The sequence below is a fragment of the Meleagris gallopavo genome, chromosome Z (genome assembly GCF_905368555.1).
Source record: "Meleagris gallopavo chromosome Z, MGAL_WU_HG_1.1, whole genome shotgun sequence".
NCBI lineage: Eukaryota > Metazoa > Chordata > Aves > Galliformes > Phasianidae > Meleagris > Meleagris gallopavo.
In genome coordinates, this window is record NC_139435.1 from 7758152 (window position 1) to 7777733 (window position 19582).

Genomic DNA, 19582 nt, shown 5'->3' on the forward strand with positions numbered 1-19582 from the left:
TTAAGCAAGTTAAGTCAAACCACTACAGAGAGATCAAGCTCAAGTATAGTGAGTCACTCAGGTAAAAATGCAAGCCCAGATTCCATCACAGATCACAGTATAACCAAGACAACTGCTAAAAGGGTCTGGTAAATATTTAAAAAACAAGCAAACAAAAATAAGAGGTTTCCAAAGGCTCAGCTGATGCTGTTTTCTGTGAAGGGCTTCATTTTCAATGGAAAGTGCTGCTCTAGGCCTGCACATCCTCCCCCTCCCTCTGTTTCACTCACAGCTCCAGTTTCTCTCCTTGGAAAAAAAAAAAAAAAAAAAAAAAAAAGCACTCACACATCAGGACAGCCCCTCCATTTCAGCAGCAACTGCCACCCCAGAGGGCACTGCCTTGATATGCTGCTTTATCATAAGCCTCCATCGCTCGTTCAAACTGAGCCGACTAGGGCTTGATCACTGCTCCACACTTGGCTCTTGTCAGCTTCCCCTCAGGTAGCTCAACACAAAGCCACAACTTTCTCTTTCACAAAGCTCCTCCCAACACAACTGAGAGGACCGTGAGCACTCAGCTTTCGCACACCTGCACAAGGCTGCGAGCTGCAGCACCTGAGCGATGCTCAGGCGGCACCAAGCAGCACTGCGGGCATCGCAGCACGCCTTCCTGCATCCACTGCACCTTACAGAGTTTGGATCCAGCGTGACTTCAAGGTGCATCAGATCCCTCTCTACACCGAGTTCCTTCCAGAAGGGTTTCTCCCGGTCCGCTTTCCCGCTGTCATTTCCTTCAGAAACAACAGCAAACAACTTTATTATTATTATTATTATTACTAAACGCTACACGATCAAGCTCTCAAGCTCCGTGGCAAAGCCCTGCCAGGCTTCCTGCACACCCCCAGGCTGACGGAGGCCGGGTAACACGGAGCCCCGTCCTCACACAACGGGCCGGCCCGTGACCCGGTGCAGATCCATCCACGTAAAGGCACGGAGCTCAGACAGGAGGCGTCCCGCCCCGCCCCCGCACACAGCCGAGGACGCGGCCGGCCCCCCACCCCGACCTCGGCACGGGCCGCCGCCGAGGAAGGTGGGAAGCAGCGCACCTCAGGGCCGGGCCGCCGCCTCCCCGCCGCCCGATAGCGGGAGGCAGGCCGCAGCCTCGGGAGCGGCGGGGCGGTGCGGAGCGGAGCGGAGGGCGCCGGCAAAAGTAGGACAGAGCCGCGCGGCCCGACCGGGCCTCGTCTCCCCCCCGTCGGCAGCTCTGAGGGACGGCCGGACCCCGCCGCCCCCGGACAAAAGCGGCCGTTGGGCCTCGGCGCCGCGAGGACGAAGGGGGGGCGGTGGGAGAGGAAGGGGGGGGACACGAAGAGGGGGACGAGCGACGGCCGCCCCAGAACGCCGAGGGTTAGCGGGGCGGAGGGCCCACGATCCCCCACGCGAGGCGGGGGGCTGAGGGGAAACGGGGGAGGGCAGCGCGGCACCCCGCGCCCCGCGGCGCTCCCCCCGCTCCGTACCTGCCCAATGCGCTCACAAAGCAGCGGCGGCTGCGGCGCCCACCCGCGTCACGTGACAGCCCCTCGCGCCGCTCCCTCCTCCTCGCCTCCACGCGCGCGCGAGGCCGCTCCCCCGCCACGTGACGCGACGCCGCGCGCTCGCTCGCCGGTCCTCGCTCCCTCCCCACACAACTCCCTCCACACTCCTCGCGCCGCGGCCGCGCCTCGCTCCTCACGCACCACCAGCGCGCGCCCATCCGCGATCCCTTCCGCCTACCCCCGGTACCACGTGAGCAGGGCGAAGGAGTCCGGCCCTTTCCCCATCACGTGGCCGGGGCTCCGCCTCCCCGCTCGCCGGAAGCGGGCGGTCGGACCCGCCCACCGGAGCTGGGGGGCGGGCGGGGCTGCGCGCGTCCGGGGCCGTGGGCTGGTCGGCTCAGCTGGGCGGTGTGTTTTAAATTCTTGCGGTTTTGTGTTGCACCTGGCTTCCTCCTCTCCAGACTGAGCAGTCTCGGATCCCTCGGCCGCCCCCCCCCGAGACTCGTGCTCCAGCCCCTCCGCAGCTTCACGTTGCTCTGGACGCCGTGCTCTGCTCCGGGGCCCAAACGGCCTTCTTGAAGCTAAGGGCCCAAAACTGAACGAAAGCCCATTCAGATCGCTGGGCTCTGTCCATTACCATCAGTGCTTCACGCCCAGACCATGCTTTGGTTTCCCAGGGCTGCCCTGTTCCTTCTCCACTCAACGTACTGGAGGCTTCATCACAGACACGACAGGTATCCCAGACAGAATCCAAAGTCTCCTTTACATCTGTCACTGTACTTGCTGAGAGTACTGCCTGAACAGTCTTCAGGTGGGAGACAATTCTGCACTTTACATTAATACTTGTGGGTGGTGTGGTGGTGGAACAGGCTGCCCAGCGAGGCGGTGGATGCCATTCCTGCAGACGCTCCAGGTCAGGCTTCAGGGCTCTGAGCATCTGATGGAGCTGTGGGTGTCCCTGCTCACTGCAGAGGAGTTGGAACAGATGACCTTTAAAGATTTTTTCCAACTCAACTGTTTCCCTATGATACTATGATTAGTTTTGTAATCATTAGGCTCTTTTGCCAGGCTGAACACAGGGAGGTACCCCACTGATGTGGAGGAATCCCAGAAGGCACCGTGCCAAGTGACACTGCAGTACAAGTGGGAAAGGGAAGAGGATGCCACAGACTGATAGAGAGCAGCACGGGGTGACAAAGCAGGGGGTGGCAGCACTTGGTGCAGTTCTGGCAGTGCCCCTAAGTTAAATGGCAGATTCCGTGGTGAGAGGACAGGGTTGGTAAAGATAACTGGCAAGTGTTTGTTTAGCCCCTGGTATATCCAATGATACATCTCATGATTTTGACATTTTCCATGATCTTATTTCCTTTGCTTGTTTGCTCATCCTTTGTCCTTTGGCCTCCTTGTAAATAGAGAGGACATCAAATCGCTTTATTACTATAAGAAATATTTGAACAATAATCGATGCTGTTTGTGCTTCTGTCCTTCCAGCTTAGATGGAGCCGACAGGCAGAAGTGGCTTGCATGTTTGATTTCGATTGTATAGGTGGGTGGGAGCTATAACAATTCCTACAATTTGGAAGATGCAAGACGTCTCCATTTCCACCTTTTCCCAGTAAGATACAGGTTCTTTAGAAAAATCAGAATTCAGATCAAACAGTGCACAGATAGTTTTGATTTCTGGAGGCAGCTGTTGATATTTTATCTTATTACTATTGGGAGAGAGAATAAGCTATAGCTCTAAACAAGGTTTCACAGGCTTTCTGACAAACATATCCACAGCACCATAATCTGTATAGATTTAATCAGTATTATTAGTATCCTTTCATCATGACTTGGCAATCCTTTGCTAATCAATATGGATATTTGATGTGTAGCATGCAACAACAAAGGCTGAGAGCTCTTGGGATTTTCTTGTCAGATGGTATGGTATTTGGAGATGGTATCTCCAAATATCACATGGAATCCAGCTTAGGAACATTTGGAATGAGAGACAATTAAACAAGGATATTAGGGGGAAAACAAACAAACAAACAAAAAAAAACTGTGGATTTCTCTCCACTATACGTGGAATAACTACAAAAGAGAAAATAGTACATTTCACTCCAAAGCTTCCAGAGGAGAACTGAAGTAATGAAATGATGCAGGCTGCAGTCAGAGACTTTTGCTGTGGCTGTTCAGCACATCTGGAATGGAGAACCTACATTAAGCACAGCAAAGGCTTGACCAGGCTTGGCAGGCAAATCCTCTCTACTTAGATATTTAATTCACTCCCTTCTGCTCATGTCAGCACTTTAACTGACATTTCTGTGACCTTTCCAGTTTTCCCGTTTCTAGAGAATAATCCAGTGAAGGTGCAAATCCCTCTGGACCATATGTTTAAGCTCACTTCAGGCTTGTTTTTCTTAGTCACCTACTGCAGAATGCCTTATATAGTTGGCTGAAAACCATCATTTTAGTGTGTTGGTGTTGGCCAGTAATACTTAAGGGGCAAAAATGCTAATATTAAGAATATCACTCTGTTTCTGATTCAGAAGTCTGCTCTACTTCTGCATTACAGGCAATAATCATAGCATGGCTTGAGTTGGAAAGGACCTTAAAGATCACCTAATTCCAAACCCCTACCATTGGCTGGTTATCCTCCCACTAGACCAGGCTGCTCAGGGCTCCATTCAACCTGGCCTTGAATCTCTTCAGAGATGGGGCATGCACAACTCCTCTGGGCAGCCTTTACCAGGGCCTCAACACTCTAAGATCTCCCTCGAGCCTTCATTTCTCCAGAATAAACAAGCTCAACTCCCTCAAACTTTCTTCATAGGAGAGGTGTTCCAGCCTTCTTATCATCCTCATGGCCCTCCTCTGGACCTATTCCACAGCTTTCCCAGATATGGATTCAGTTCTCCAGATGGGGTCTCAGAAGGACAGAGTAGAGAGAGACAATCATCTCTCTTTCCCCACTGGCCACCCCTCTGTTCATGCAGCCAAGGAGACTGCTAACCTTCCAGGCTGCAAGCATGCACTGCTGGCTTGTGTCCAGCTTTTCATCTTCAGGATGAAATGATGAATTCACCAGAACCCTCAAGTCCTTCTACACAGGACTGTGCTCAATGAGTTCTTCTCCCAGTCTATATTAATGTCTGGAATTGCCCCAACCCAAGTGCAGCAACTCAGTAGGTTCACAGAAGCCCACTTTCAAGTTTTTCCAGATCTCTCTGGATGGTATCCCTTTCTTCTGTCATGTCAACTGCACCATTCAGCTTGGAGTAATCAGCAAAATTGCTAAGGGTGCATTCAATCCCAGTATCTTGGTCACTGACAAAGACGTTGAAGAGTACAGATCTGGAGATGGAACCCTGGGGGATGCCACTTGTCACCAGTCTCCACCTGGACATAGAGCTGTTGACTACAACCCTCTGGCTAATCCTTATCCTCAGCCAGCTCTTCAAATCCACATATTTCCAGTTTAGAGATAAGGGTATGGTGTGGAACCATGCCAAATGCTTTGCACAAGTCCAGGTAGATGACATCAATTGCCCTTTCTTTGTCTACTGATGCTGCCATTCCATCACAGGAGGCCATCAGATTGGTCATGCATGATCTGCCATAGGTGAAGCCGTGCTGGCTGTGTTGAATCAGCTCCTCATCTCAGACATGCATTAACATGTTTTCTGGAAGGATTAGTTCCATGATCTTATCAGGCACAGAGGTGAAGCTCATCACCCTGTAGTTCCCCAGTTCTTCCATCCCAAGTGATGTTTCCCTTTTTCCAGTCCCTGCGGACTTCCCCTGGCAGCCACAACTTTTCAGGTATGATGGAGAGTGGCTTGGCAACCATGCCAGCAGGTTCCATCAGAACCCTGGGATGTATGTCATGTGGCTCCATAGACTTGTATGTATTAGTGAAAAGCACCTATTCTTCACAGCCTTGGGCTGCAGTAGATCATCACTTCTTGTGCTAACATACTTCTACTTTCTACACTGTCTCTTTGACTGATTAGAACAACTGAGCTGGTGTTCAGAAAGTTTTTTCACAGTTGGTTCTGAACTTTAAATCTTCTTTGTGTCTTTTCTTTATCCTCGTTATATCATTTGGTCTAATGAAATTACTGCTCTTCTCTGGAAAAATGTTTGTAAGGCCTTAACCCATGACACCTGCATCAGTTGCTCTGTCTTTCATCAGAAGGCACTCCAATAACCTCAGAGAGCCATTGTGATTCCGTTGTACTCAGATTCTGTAAGAGAAATGGCTTCATGTAAAGGAACCAAGTTTGACTTTCAGATTTCAGTTGAGTTTGTAGAGAAGTAGGAATTCTCTCCTGTTAGGGTGGAATTACTGAAAGTCTTGAATTCAAAGTGAAAGTGTGTCAAGAGATGTTGCCCTTGGGTGCACCAGGGATTGCTGCTGCATTTATATTTGAAGTGAGTCTCCAAAGATGATGTCTGGAAATGGAGGTAGTGTGTTTGATTGTGGTAATGTGCATGCCAAATCAGGGCTTCAGCACCATTTGTTCTGCAAAAGGTAACCGAGCTTTCAGTGCCCTTCTAGTATATATTCCATTCACTGATTCATGGCATTAAAGGCAGAAAGGGTGATGATATAATTGTCTGCTTCTCATATAGATCAGGTCATTAAAATTCCTGACATTCATGGGCTGCATTAGTCTGTCACATCTCAGCATCACCCTGCAAATTGATGCTGGATGCCTGATCATCCCTTCAGCATCACTTCATACCCAGAGACAGACCCTCTTCTGTAGCCCTTGGTCCAGGTGTTCTCACCTTGACATTTGACTATGAAAGAAGATGATGTGTTTAGATGATGTCTTTTCATGAGACTAAATTCTGGAATTGCTCTGTACTGCATTATACCCATTGTTATTTTATTTTCCTCTTTCCCCCTTCCTCTCCCCCCCAAAATGTTTGCAGTGACTTTGTATTTACTTCCAGATAGCTGAGGAGACTTTCACAAACCTGAGTCTGATAAAGATCCTGCAGAGCCCCACTGTAAGCACTCATTTCAGGAAGATGTTGACAGTTATTCTGTGCAGTGCACTCTCTGCTGATGGTGAGTACTGAGTTCATTCTGTCATACCCCCCAGTTTAATTCTGTGACATGCGCACTGTTACCTTTATCAGCCAAGAAATCTCTGAGAATTAAGCAGGCTTTTTTTAACAGGGCTTTTTTTTTTCCCCACACAAACTTGTTTCTTGGATTAATTTTATGTCTAGTAATGTATTCTATATAAATCAAGAACCTTGTTAGATTTCCATTATTTTGCCTGTGACATCAAGGAAAATAGTCTGCAGGTGTCTGGTACTCTGTGCCCAGCTCAAACGCTGACATGCTTCCAGACTCTTACAATTTCCCAAGATTAAAATTATCACATTGAAGCCAGACATTTTTCTGGGCAGATTTTAAAGGACTCTTTGGTGTAGGCCCCCAGGGTTAGTGATAGAAACCATTTCAGACAGTCAGATGTAACTTCTCACTACTCAGACTGTAAGGTAACAACCAGCTGTGCGCTCTGCCAGATGCTGCACTGGTCTCTCATTCTGCTTCTTACTGGATCAGATATTCTTAGAACACTATTATTTTTATAATCCTGTTAATGTTTCTAAAACCATCTACAGAAGGGCTAATACAATTACTAGGAACTGTTCTTTAAGAAGTAATAAGTTCTTACAAGCAAAAAGCAAAAATCCTTTTTCTGCTATAGCTTACACCAGTTCATCTAGCAGAATATTGTAAAAGAATGTATCTGTTCCGTTTTTGATTCAAGTTACAGCAATATGCAGTTTATCAACCAAAGACACCTGTTGTTTATATGGGAATTACATTCTGGTCAGGCTGATTAGCTAAGCTGCAGTGCCCCACAGAAGCAAAGCTAGTTCATCTACCAGACCACATTCATATTGACAAGATCTGCTAGAGGCTTTCAGCCATCCTTGCACAATGTCCCACAGTGCTTCTTTCAGTGCCCACAAAACATCTGTCATTACCTGCTGGATGCCTAGTGGAATCTCAGCTCTCCCTTACATCAGATGATGGAGATGTGCCCATATTTGCTTGGTAATTATCTCCTCTCCTCTCTTCCTCTCCTCTCCTCTCCTCTCCTCTCCTCTCCTCTCCTCTCCTCTCCTCTCCTCTCCTCTCCTCTCCTCTCCTCTCCTCTCCTCTCCTCTCCTCTCCTCTCCTCTCCTCTCCTCTCCTCTCCTCTCCTCTCCTCTTCTCTCCTCTCATAGTGTTGTGAAGAGGAATGTGGATTTTTTCTCTGAATTTCATCTTAGGACAAATTACAAGTATTTTTATCCTGTATTATATTTAGGAGAACCTTTTGTACAGCATGTCCAACAGTTTTTGTCAGCTCTAGTAAAATGTCAGTCATACGCTTTGAATTCTAAAAAGAACACTTGTAGCTCCAGCAACTGGCAATGGCAAAAACCAATCAGCTTGAGTGAGAGTGGGGAATTACAGGCTGGTCAGCCTCACCTCAGTCTCTGCCAAGGTGGAAGAGCAACTAGTCCTGGAAGTCATTTCCCAACATACGGAGGACTGAAAGTTGACCGAGAGTGTCAGCAGGGGTTTACAATGGGGAACTTATGCCTGATCAATCTGAATGCCTTCCACAGTGAAATGAGTGACCTGGTAATGAGGAATTAACAGAGGATGTCATTCACTTTGACTGTAGCAAGGCTTGCAGTAATGTCTCATGTAGCATCCTCATAGAAAATTAATGAAGTATGAGCTATGTACAGAGCCAAAAACAGGGCCAGAAAACTGGCAGAATTGGTGTGTTCTAGGCATTGTGGTCAGGGCCACAAAGTCCAGCTGGTGACCAATCACTGGTGCTGTTCCCGTGGGTCTTCTTTCATGGCTTGGACAAAAGTGGGAGGAGCAGATGATGCATAGAGTCAGAGAATCATAGAATCCTTAGAGTTGGAAAGGACACTTAAGAGTCATCTAGTCCAACTCCTCTGCAATAAGCAGGAATATGCACTGCTAGATCAGGTTGCCCGGGTTTGATCCAGCCTCAGCTTGTAAGTCTCCAGGGATGGGGATTCACATCTCTGGGCAAAGTGTTCCAGTGCCTCACCACCCTCACTGTAAAAGATTTGCCAGTCCCAATGTCATCCTTTTTACCTTTCTTGAAAGTGCATGTGGTGTTGCTTTTTTTTTTCCAGTCATCAGGGACTTCGTCTGATTGCCACAACTTTTCAAATGTCATTGAGAGTGTCTTGGTGACCACATCAGCTAATTCCCTTGGGACACTGGGATGAGTGGTAATGCATTCAGAGGGTCCTCAACAGACTGGAGAAATGGCAGTCTCATGAAGTTCAACAAAGGGAAACCAAAAGTTCTGCACCTGGTAAGGAAGAATCCCATAATACAGGCATGTGGATAGCAGCTTGGCAAAGAAGGACCTGGAAGTTCTGGTGCACGAGATGAACTTGAGCCAGCGGAGTCTGCAAAGACGACCTTAAATCTAGTCACATCCTCTTCAGTTTAGAACCTGCAATATTTCTGTTGTCGAGGAGTTCTTATCCCCACCAGCACTTGTCATGTTGGTGGGTCTGGGGAGAGAAGGAACACCTGGAATCATACATGTTTACAGGAAAAAAAAAAAAAAAAACAAAAAACAAAAAAAAAAAACCTCCAAACCAGGCACTGATTATGATAGCTGCTAATCTTTCTGCTGAGACTTCAACATCCCTGGAACATGACCCATGTTGTGTCTCTGTTTATATCTTGGGAACAGTCCAAGGAACTCTCAAGCTGACCTTCTGACTGCAGCTCTATGCTGAAGTCCGAGGGCTTCCTTCTTAATTCTCCCAGCTCATGGTGCACTGTAATGCTGAGGGAAAGGTAATGCTGTCCAGGGCAGTGCTTTCAAGCAGCTGATCAGCAGTTCTCAAATGAGCTTGAGCTTGACAGAGACTGGAGCCATCCTGACATTTGTTCCTCCAGATGAGGAGGCTGGGGCTTGAGAAGGGTGGGAGGGAAAGGGCAACGTTATTTGCTTTCTAATGCAATGTGTGTGGACGTGCTGACTTTTTGACAGAATGGGCTGCCCTTATCCCAAGAACACCTCCAGCAGTGTGTTCCTGGCATTTCTCTGTGTATGAATCTACTTACTGAACTGAACGATGGAAGCACCTCACACTGGGAAATACTCTGCTGCTCCTCCATTTAGAAGCAGTCAGGATGAGTACAGGTATACTTAGGAAGAACCGAACAGAACCAATATGAAACCATGACCGCAGCGCTGCTCTGCTCTGGCTTCTTTGTTCTGCTCAGCGATGCCACCAGCTGGCAGGAGTGGACACAGCCGCAGTGATCAGAAACGAAATACGCCCACGCAGGAGAGTGATGACAGCCAGGCAAACTTGCAGCAGCTGGGCTGTGAGATGGAGGCAGGCAGCAGTTTGAGTGCTGAAAGGGAAGATAGTGTGCACTGCCATATGGTTTGTATGTACAGTAAAAGCATGATGGATAGCAGACCAGCACAACCTCCAAGCCAAGGAATGCAACAGATCCCTTGATTCCACCCCAGCAATGATGATGGCCACACATGTGCATGCTGAGCGCTATCTGTGACAAAATGCTGAGGGATCGTGGACTGTTCAGTCTGAGGAGTGAAAGCCATGAAACAGTTAAGATGTCCATTGGATAAAGAAATCACCTGGCATGAAACAGTTAAGATGTCCATTGGGTAAAGAAATCACCTGCCCCGCAGCAAAGAACACTCCTTCATCTGCACTGTGAATGGGAAAATAAGGGATTTCACAAGCCAGGTGATGTGACCAGGTAGGCTAATGCTGAAATTAGTTGCTGAGGAAGGGTTTGGATAGCTTATTGCTGAGATCTGTTGCTGGACACACAGAATCATAGAATCATGACTCAGGTTGGAAGGGACCTCAAGGATCATCAAGTCTAACCGCAGCCTAACCATAGTACCCTAACTCTAACAACCCTCTGCTAAATCATATCTCTGAGCACCACATCCAAACAGCTCTTAAACACATCCAGGGACGGTGACTCAACCACCTCCCTGGGGAGCCTATTCCAATGTTTAGCCACCCTTTCTGTAAAGAAGTGTTTCCTAACGTCCAACCTAAACTTACCTTGGCGCAACTTGAGGCCATTTCCCCTCGTCTTGTCACCTGTCACCAGTGAGAAGAGACCAACCCCGCTCTCACTGTAAGCACCTTTCAGGTATTGGAAGAGAGCAATAAGGTCTCCCCTCAGCCTCTTTTTCCTCAGACTAAACAGCCCCAGTTCCTTCAGTCTCTCCTCGTAGGCAATATTCTCCAAGCCCTTCACTAGCCTTGCTGCCCTTCTTTGGACCTGCTCCAGCACCTCAATGTCCTTTCTGTACTGATGTGCCCAAAGCTGAACACATCACTCAAGGTGAGGCCTCACCAATGCCGAGTACAGGGGCAGGATGACTTCCCTGGTCCTGCTCACCACCATTCCTGATACAAGCCAGGATGCCATTGGCCTTCTTGGCCACCAGGGCACACTGCTGGCTCATGTTCAGCCGACTGTCCATCAGAACACCAAGGTCCCTTTCCATCAGGCAGCTTTCCAGCCACACCTCCCCAGGCCTGTAGGATTACCTGGGGTCATTGTGACCAAAATGCAGCACTTGACACTTGGCCCTATTGAAACTCATGCCGTTAACCTTGGCCCATCGATCCAGTCTGTCCAGGTCTCTCTGCAGTGCCCTTCTCCCCTCTGGCAGATCAACGCTCCCTCCCAGCTTGGTGTCGTCTGCAAACTTACTGAGGGTGGGTGCACTCAATCCCCTCATCAAGATCATCAATGAAGATGTTAAACAGAAGCGGCCCCAGTACTGAGCCTTGGGGGACACCGCTCGTGACCGGCCGCCAACTTGATCCAACACATTGACCACGACTCTTTGGGCCCAGCCATCCAGCCAGTGCTTCACCCAGCGGAGCATACACCCATTCAGACCATGGGCAGCCAGCTTCTCCACGTGAATGTTATGGGGGACAGTGTCAAAGGCCTTACTGAAGTCCAGATAGACCACATCGACAGCCTGATCCTCCACTAAGCGGGTCACCTTGTCATAGAATGAAATCAGGTATGTCAGACAGGATCTACCATTCGTAAACCCGTGCTGACTGGGCCTGATCCCCTGGCTGACCTTTAATTGGTCCGTGATGGTTCCCAAGATTATTCGTTCCATAACCTTCCCGGGCACCGAGGTGAGACTGATAGGCCTGTAGCTACCAGGATTATCTTTCCGGCCCTTTTTGAAGATGGGCGTCACATTCGCCAGTTTCCAATTCCCTGGGACATCCCCGGTTAGCCAGGACTGCTGAAAAATGATGGACAGTGGCTTGGCAATCACATCTGCCAACTCCCTCAGTACTCTAGGGTGCAGTCCATCTGGTCCCATGGACTTGTAAGCATCCAGCTTTGCAGCAGGTCCAAAACTATCTTGTCATGGATCATGAAGGGCTTATTCTGTTCCCCATCCCTACCCACCAGCGCAGGGGGCTGTGTTCCCAGGGAGTAACAAGTCTTACTATTAAAGACTGAGGCAAAGAAGGCATTAAGTACCTCAGCCTTATCCCTGTCCTTGGTGACCAGGTCGCCCTCGACATCCAGCAAGGGATGGAGATTCTCCCTAGCCTTCCTTTTGCTATTAATGTGTTTATAAAAGCATTTACTGTTTTCCTATACCTTAGTGGCCAAGCTCAGTTCTAACTGCGCTTTGGCTTTTCTAATTTTCTCCCTGCACAGCTTCACTACATACCTGTAATCCTCATAAGTAGCTTGCCCACTCTTCCAGGGACCACAAACTTTCCTTTTGTTCTTCCAGCCAAAGGTCTCTGTTCAGCCAGCCCAGCCTCCTTGCCCGTCGGCTCGTCTTCCGTGACATGGGGATGGTCAGGTTCTGCACCTTTAAAACAATTTCCTTAAAATATTCCCAGCCTTCCTGGGCTCCCACGCTCTCCAAAACTACCTCCCAAGGGACCCTCTCAACCATGGTCCTAAAGAGGTTGAAGCCCGCCCTCCGGAAGTCCAAGGTGGCAGTTCTGCTGACTCCCCTTTGTGGTTCAACAAGGATAGAGAAGTCTAGCATCTCATGATCACTTTGCCCCAGACAGCCTCCAACCTTTACATCCCCCACCACACCTTTTCTGTTAACAAACAGCAGGTCCATGATATTGCTTCCCCTCATCAGCTCCCTCACCAGCTGTGTCAGGAAGTTATCTCTCACACACTTTAGGAACCTCCGGGACTGTTCCCTGTCAGCTGCATTATAGTTCCAGCAGATGTCTGGGAAGTTGAAGACCCCCACCAGAACAAGGGGGAGTGACCTGGAGACCTCACCCAACTGTTTATAAAGCATCTCATCCACCTCTTCATCCTGGGTGGGTGGCTTGTAGCAGACTCCCACAATAACGTCAGTCTTGTTGGCCTTTGCTTTTTTTATTTTTTTTTTATATGTTCTCAACCCTATCATCAACATTATTAATTTCCACATTCATAGTCTTTTTGAACATAGAGAGCTACACCACCACCTTTCCTACCCGGCCTGTCTCTTTTGAAAGGCCAGTAGCCCTCCATCACTGCACTCCAGCTGTTGGAGTCGTTCCACCACATTTCCGTGATGGCAACTATATTGTGACTTTCTAAACACACAGTGACCTCCAGCTCCTCTTGTTTATTACCCATGCTGCATGCATTAGTATAAAGACACCTGAGCTTGGTCTCCTTGCGAATGGCAGTAACCCTAGTACCCTCATGACCACACTCCAGTGTTTCCACAGCCACCAACCTCCCACCTGCCCTCGTGTTCTTCCTACAAAGGGGCGAGTCATCCTCCTCTTCCAGCAAGGCACAAGACCATGGGGTCTTACAAGCACATCCCTCTCCTGCAAGCACAAGGATGTTACGTTCAGGCTCCGTCCCCAGTTACACCCTCACCCCCCTTCATACCTAGTTTAAAGCCTTCTGAATGAACCTAGCTAACTCCTGTCCTAAGACCTCTCTTGACCGGTGGGAGAAGCCACATGCCTAGGAAAAAAGTCTATATGTACTGACAGTCCTGGGGCTTCCTGAGGTCCTCAGCCACTTCCAATCCCTTTTTGCGTTTATTTGGTGGAGAACCAGATGCAGCTGGGGAGTTTGTAACAGGCACTGCCAGAATCATTTCTGTAGCTTAAAGTAGCTGCCCCTTCATCTTCTCTTTCCTAAGACTTAGGAGTAGAAACATAAGCATTATCCTGCAGGGGGCCCATTCTGCACTGAGTACCAACTGTTCAGAGGAAATGTGACAATCCAAGGACAGAACACAGCTCAAGCAGTTCATCTCCAAATTCCACACTGAGGGCTTGGCACAAGCCCATCCAAAGCCATGGCTGTGGCAGGATGCAAGCCAGGAGCCACAAGCTGTACTGCTACCAGTGCTTTCCAGCCACATCCTGCCACCTGTTATCCACCATGTCCTGCATGTATCCAGCTCATGGGACTTTTTTGCTTCCCTCAAATCTCCAACAGTTTTGGTACTGTTCAGGCTCAGTAGATGACAATATACATGTCTTTTGGACTTTTCTTTCTTTTTCAGGTAACCTCAAGCCTCAGGAACACCTATTACAGTACAAGAGGAAGCAGAGATGGTTCTGCTAGAGGTATGGTCTCTTATCCCTTGCATATTATGCTGCAGTCTTTCCATGAGAAATTACTGTGGAAACCAGCAGCTCATGGCAAGGCCAAGTGAGAGAAAAACAGGGATGCAGGAGGATTTGGCACACAGTTCTAACTCCCAGCATAGAACTTACGATGTCCTGAGGACATTTCTCCCAAACCAGTCTTCCTTGTTCTAAGGAGGGAAGCTGAGACAGAGAAATAGGAGAGACCCTGCTCTCTTGAGCAATGAAAACATGGAGACAGATCTAGTGCTACAGATGCGTCTCTAGAGCTCAAGATTCTCCTGTAAGCTTTAGTGCTATACAGCCAATATGGTCCATTCTATACCTAGAGGTACATGTATGGTCTAGTGCCTCTAAGGGGAAACTGTTGCTTCAGAACAAATGAGGTACCAGAAGAAAAGAGAAGGGCGTTTTGAAGAGCCTGATAGTTGCAGCTCTGCTTTTAGACATATCTTCTATGGAAGCAAGGACTGTTACTACAGCCATACACAGAACATGACTGATGTTTAAACTGTGGAAAAGGCTGAGAACCTGTCCTTGGGTGTCAGTGCAGTCACTGGTGAAGGGGAAGGAACAAAACCAAAAAACTAATTCACTGTTTCTGCACAAATGCCAGACTGCTAAGGGGACAAATGCAAGTCTGCTCACTGTCAAACTGCCTTTGGTTTACTTCTTGTGGAAGGACTAGCAAAAAAGGAAGCCATCAGCCAAGCAGACACACTATACAAATACATTTTATTTAGAGATACCCACAGTAATATGCACAAATACATCTTGTTCACCAATTTTCAGATCACACAACTTCAAGTATCGGAAAAACAAACTGCAGTTAATTACAGTTATCTGTAGAATGGGGCAGTAGTAGAAGATTCATTTGTCAGACTACATCATGGGTAATGATGCTCAAGTATTTAAAAAGTGCATGGGTCGTTGCCACATACACAACTTGGTTTTTCAAAGAGCAATGTCTTTCTGGCATGTGAACACAGTAACACAGTTAAAGCAAGATGGAAAATGAAGCTCTTAATTTGATCTGGAAATGCATCTATTAACAGTTTTCCCCAAAAGCAAATTAAGAGCTGAGACTGAGACACAGGAAGCAAGCTGTAAAAATCACTGTTACATCATCCATGTGGTCAAGCAACATAGAGGTGACCTAAAATGATTGTTATTGTTCTTATTCAGAAGACTCCTGAGCACTTGATTGTATTTAGCAAGCCAGCAGAAGAGCTATAATCAGAGATTCAAACTCTTGTATTCACACTGAGTTGTTTCTCAACTGGAAACCTCAGTTCTCACGTTTCCAAAACCCTGTGTTCCACCTGCAAGCACGTCAACTGGACCACATATTGCTGTGTCTACTTTTGTATTCCCATGTATACAGAGGAGAAGAGGAGAAGGTAGGAGGGGGTGCTGATCTGGGAGGAGCGGCATTGGTTTAAAGCTGTACTTAAGTCAGATGGAACCTGATCTCTTTTCTCCAGTGTCCCTCCATAGCAAGGAAGTTCAGCAGTTTGCACTGCTCCATGCTCCCTTTTTGCTCTTAGATGGGGGTAGTGCTATATGGTGGTTGGGAGACACCAGCAGGGACTGTAGTATGGATGGTAGCACTTCAGAGCAAGGAACAAGAATCAAATCAGTCTTCAGTTAGAATCCTTGCATTACAAACAAGAGAGACTGACTTTTGCATTGTAATTCAGAGGCACATTTTATGCTTATGAACAGAACCCCCCATTAGCACTGCAACTTTCTGTGGATAAGACAAATCTCCTGTTGAAGCAATAAAAAACACCTCAGTTACTCTGTTCTGATATTTTGAACTCTCGAACTGCTTCCTCACCTGTTCTGTCCAGAGATAGCATTCCATTTGTGTGTATGCAGCTGTTTCTCCTCCATAAAAATGGCTCAGGAGATCCTTCTTTCTGTGCACCTTGGAAGCAGACAAATAACTCTGGTACCTCACTGGGGTGGGCCCCTGTACCATGTTCAGGAGAGAGTTGAGAAATCAGTAGGATTTTGCACTTTTGCAGTGAACCCCAGAATGAGAAAAATAATTGAAATAACCAGCAAGTCCTTCGCAGCTGGCACAGGAATGAATTTGGAGCAAAGCCCTTCAGGCTGAGAGGTGGATACCAGCGGGGGGAAACATCAGGGCTGGGTTACAGCAACAGGCCCTGACTCAGCAAGCTGTTGTCCAAGCACAGAAGACTCAAACTGCAGTAAAGCTCAGAGAGGCAGCCCCAAGCTTTGCAAGTCTGGTACCTGAGGATGCCATGAGACAGCAAAGAACTTGCTGGAGAGCAGAGGAGCAGCAAGAAGAGAGCAAGTCTGAGACTGAGTATGGAGACAGTGTATTTTGAATAAGATGACAGAGCCCGTCAGAAGGTTCTCATCCTGGCCTTTTAGCACTATTCCTGCACTGTAAGAGAAGGCCCAGCTGGCTTGGTACAGCCCTGCACACACAGCTGGTGCTGATTCAGCAACAGCCAGGTGGATGGCTTCTGCTGAGCCCTTCTGCTCCATCCCAGCTGGACGCACATGGAGGTGGCTAGCAGCAAAGCACAGTGCTCTAAAGCATCATGAAAACGAAGAGGCAAGCACACTGCTTCAGTGGGGAGGGAGGCAGTGAGTGAGTGACCAGTGGTTCTTTCCCATATCATCTTCACACCTCATCTGAAGATAAGAGCAGTAGCTTTGCAAGTTCTGGGAGCAGTTCTATAGTGACATAAGCATAAAGAATGATGGAGTAAAACCTCACAGCTTCCACTGCTCAAACACTGGTTCCTCTGAGTGCAGCAGCCTTGGGTATTACTGCTGGCCAAAGATAACTGTAACAACTTCTGCCTTTTAAGCACAGGGTTAGAGTTAACTCATCTTACAGCGTGATTCTTTTCATAATCCATTAAATGCACACTTGCAGAGAAAGCTTCTAGATGGGATTAAAAATCATCACAAAGTCAGTGAAGTGTCCTCCTACCTTTCTGCTCAGAGGATCTTTAGCTGTGATGCTGACTGAAAAACCACCAATCAGTTTAAACAAGCGTTGCGCCGATGCTGGGCACCTCTATTTACTTCATGATCTGCTGACATCCACTGTACAGTACAGGTGTGAGAATTTCAGTCTGTAGACTTTGCAAGAGTGCAGTCTCCATATTGAGTTGTCTAGACAGTAACTGAAGTTTGTGGTAAAAGAACAGAGAGATCTTTCTACAGCGGGCCACAGGTTCCTCTCACCCTGACCTGATATTTTCCAGACCAGGTAGGCAGCTTTGAAGACTGTTGGTTTGAATTAGAAAGAAATGTGAGAAGAGAAAAACACTGAAGTTCACTAAATAAAGTGAAACCAAACTGTTCTACTGGAAACTGTGATAAAAATGAGGCCTTAATTTCAAAGAAACTCTAGAGTTAATAATCCTAGAAGAACTCCAGGTTAAGTTCACACGGGGGTACCACAATCAGCTACAACAGGAAATACACAAACCTTAGAGCTCTGTGATGATGTATTAAGGTAAATAGGTTGATGGCTAGTCACACTGCTTCTAAATACAAAGGTAGTCTCATGGATCAACAGAATTCGGTACTTCAGTTAGTTACGGATATAAGGGCTCATTTTAGGTGACAGGAAGCAAAGAAGTGCTCCGGTTTCCATGCTTTTAGGATTAGATTAACTGGGAATAGACATCTTGTATCAATCACGCTCTATCTGCATAAAAGGCAGAAACCTAGCTCGAACTCCAGGTGGCATTTTAAAAATAAAGGTATCATTTGCCAATTTAGAAAACAAAGCCAGATACATTACACCTTTGTCTTGGAAAACAAAAATCACCTTTCAAAGAGGAAGAAATGTACAAGGAAACTGAACACCGAGGCCTATGAGCAGACAAGCTAGTTCTTGCCTCCTCTCAGTGGTTTCCCACTGCAGACTGCATCAATAACTTTAAACAGCTTCATGGTGCAGGTAAAAACACGCAGTATAACATTTGAAGAGAGCTGTTACTGCTGCCTTTGACAGCTTCTGTGATCGTTCAGGACACAGTGCTGTTGGACACAGGACAGAAACAAAAAGCTGAGAAAAGCTCTGCTAACAGACAGAATTGCAGTTGTTAACATCAGAAACTAGATACAGAACAAAAGCCAACAAGTGCCAGCATGTCCTGATCTCCACCCCACCCTTCGAGTTTTGGCGCTTTAAACGTATTTGGAAGAAAAACAAACAAAGAAACAAACAAAAAACACTGAAAATAGTTCACTGTAAGACATTCTACCTTCAGGCAACAAGTTGTGATCAGCACATGTTTTAAAACACCTTCTATAGTTCGTGCATCATATGCATTATATCATAGGCGATGGGAAAGACCCAGCATTTGTGCACATGTTAACAAACAAGCGAGCACTGACAGAAGTCACAGTAAGATTTATTCCAAGACAAACCAGTGCAATGATTTGCGCTGACACCAGACCCTAAAACAAATGAAACAGGTCACAGAAAGTTAATAGTACAACCTGTTGCAACTTCAACACATTCATGTTAGAAAAAGACATTGCATGCACCCAGTGCACCCAGCCCTAAGACAGCCCTAGAGCAAAAACTCTACAAAGATCAAAGTACCAGAAGAGAAAGGCACATTAACCTCTGGTTGATCCATTTCAATATTATTTGGATGAGTCATAGTGATTTATACACCCTGAGTCTGTTGTGGGAGGCCTTGAAAAGGAAAGGAGACCAGGTGAATGGGCAAATAAAAAGTACAAGTTTAATGAGATTAAAATTCAGCACCTGAAATTTCCCTGTTAATAAGGGAATCTAAAAAAAAGCAGTTCCTAAAAATACCAAGTCTTGATTCCTAGATTTTTGTTCTGAGATCAAAAAATCAACATCCAGAACTAGAGACATCCCACTGTATGCTGCATTTTTTATACATCTCTCTCCTGTTTTCAGTCTGATGGACAGAATTTGTGTGTAATCAAGTGTTTGATTTATTGGTTTCTTTTCCAGTCCAGAAGTGGTCAGGCAGCCTGCACTTCCCATTCCTCCAGCACTGGAACCCTGTTTTGGGTCTGTGTGCACTCTTAGACTTTCTCACTCCCAGGAGGATATTGGAGGCTATTAGAAGACGGCACTCAATTTTTAATTGTAAAGATCCCTTTCTGTCAAGGGCTTTTTTTTTTTTTTTTTTAACAACAAAATACATACAGTTTTGATAAAGAAACATAAACACAATAAGTAAAAAGATATCTCCTAATTTAAGCCCTTAAAAATTAACATGGGAAAAAAAAAGAATGGAAGTGACACCTATCTGACCTCTCTGAAAACGTTTCTGATTAAGCCCTTTCACAAGTACCTCCTGAGCAATGAATAGGCATCACCTCCTGTTGTTAGA

General features: G+C 47.0%; 1 protein-coding gene and 1 long non-coding RNA gene across 3 annotated transcripts in view; one reads left to right on the forward strand and one right to left on the reverse strand.

Annotated features, from left to right (window-relative positions):
- The window catches only part of UBAP2 (ubiquitin associated protein 2), a 122746-nt gene extending 120894 nt beyond the window's left edge, over nucleotides 1–1852 (reverse strand). For both annotated transcript variants that reach the window (XM_085212913.1, XM_085212912.1), the window contains exon 1: nucleotides 1716–1852. The gene's annotated coding sequence lies outside the window, so the exon portion shown is untranslated. The remainder of the gene's footprint in view (nucleotides 1–1715) is intronic.
- On the forward strand, nucleotides 853–19388 carry LOC146542122 (uncharacterized). Its single transcript, XR_014880354.1, has 4 exons — nucleotides 853–2248; nucleotides 6462–6579; nucleotides 8697–11620; nucleotides 14117–19388. It is a non-coding gene; the product is annotated as an uncharacterized LOC146542122 (long non-coding RNA).
- The last annotated feature ends 194 nt before the right edge of the window (nucleotides 19389–19582 follow it).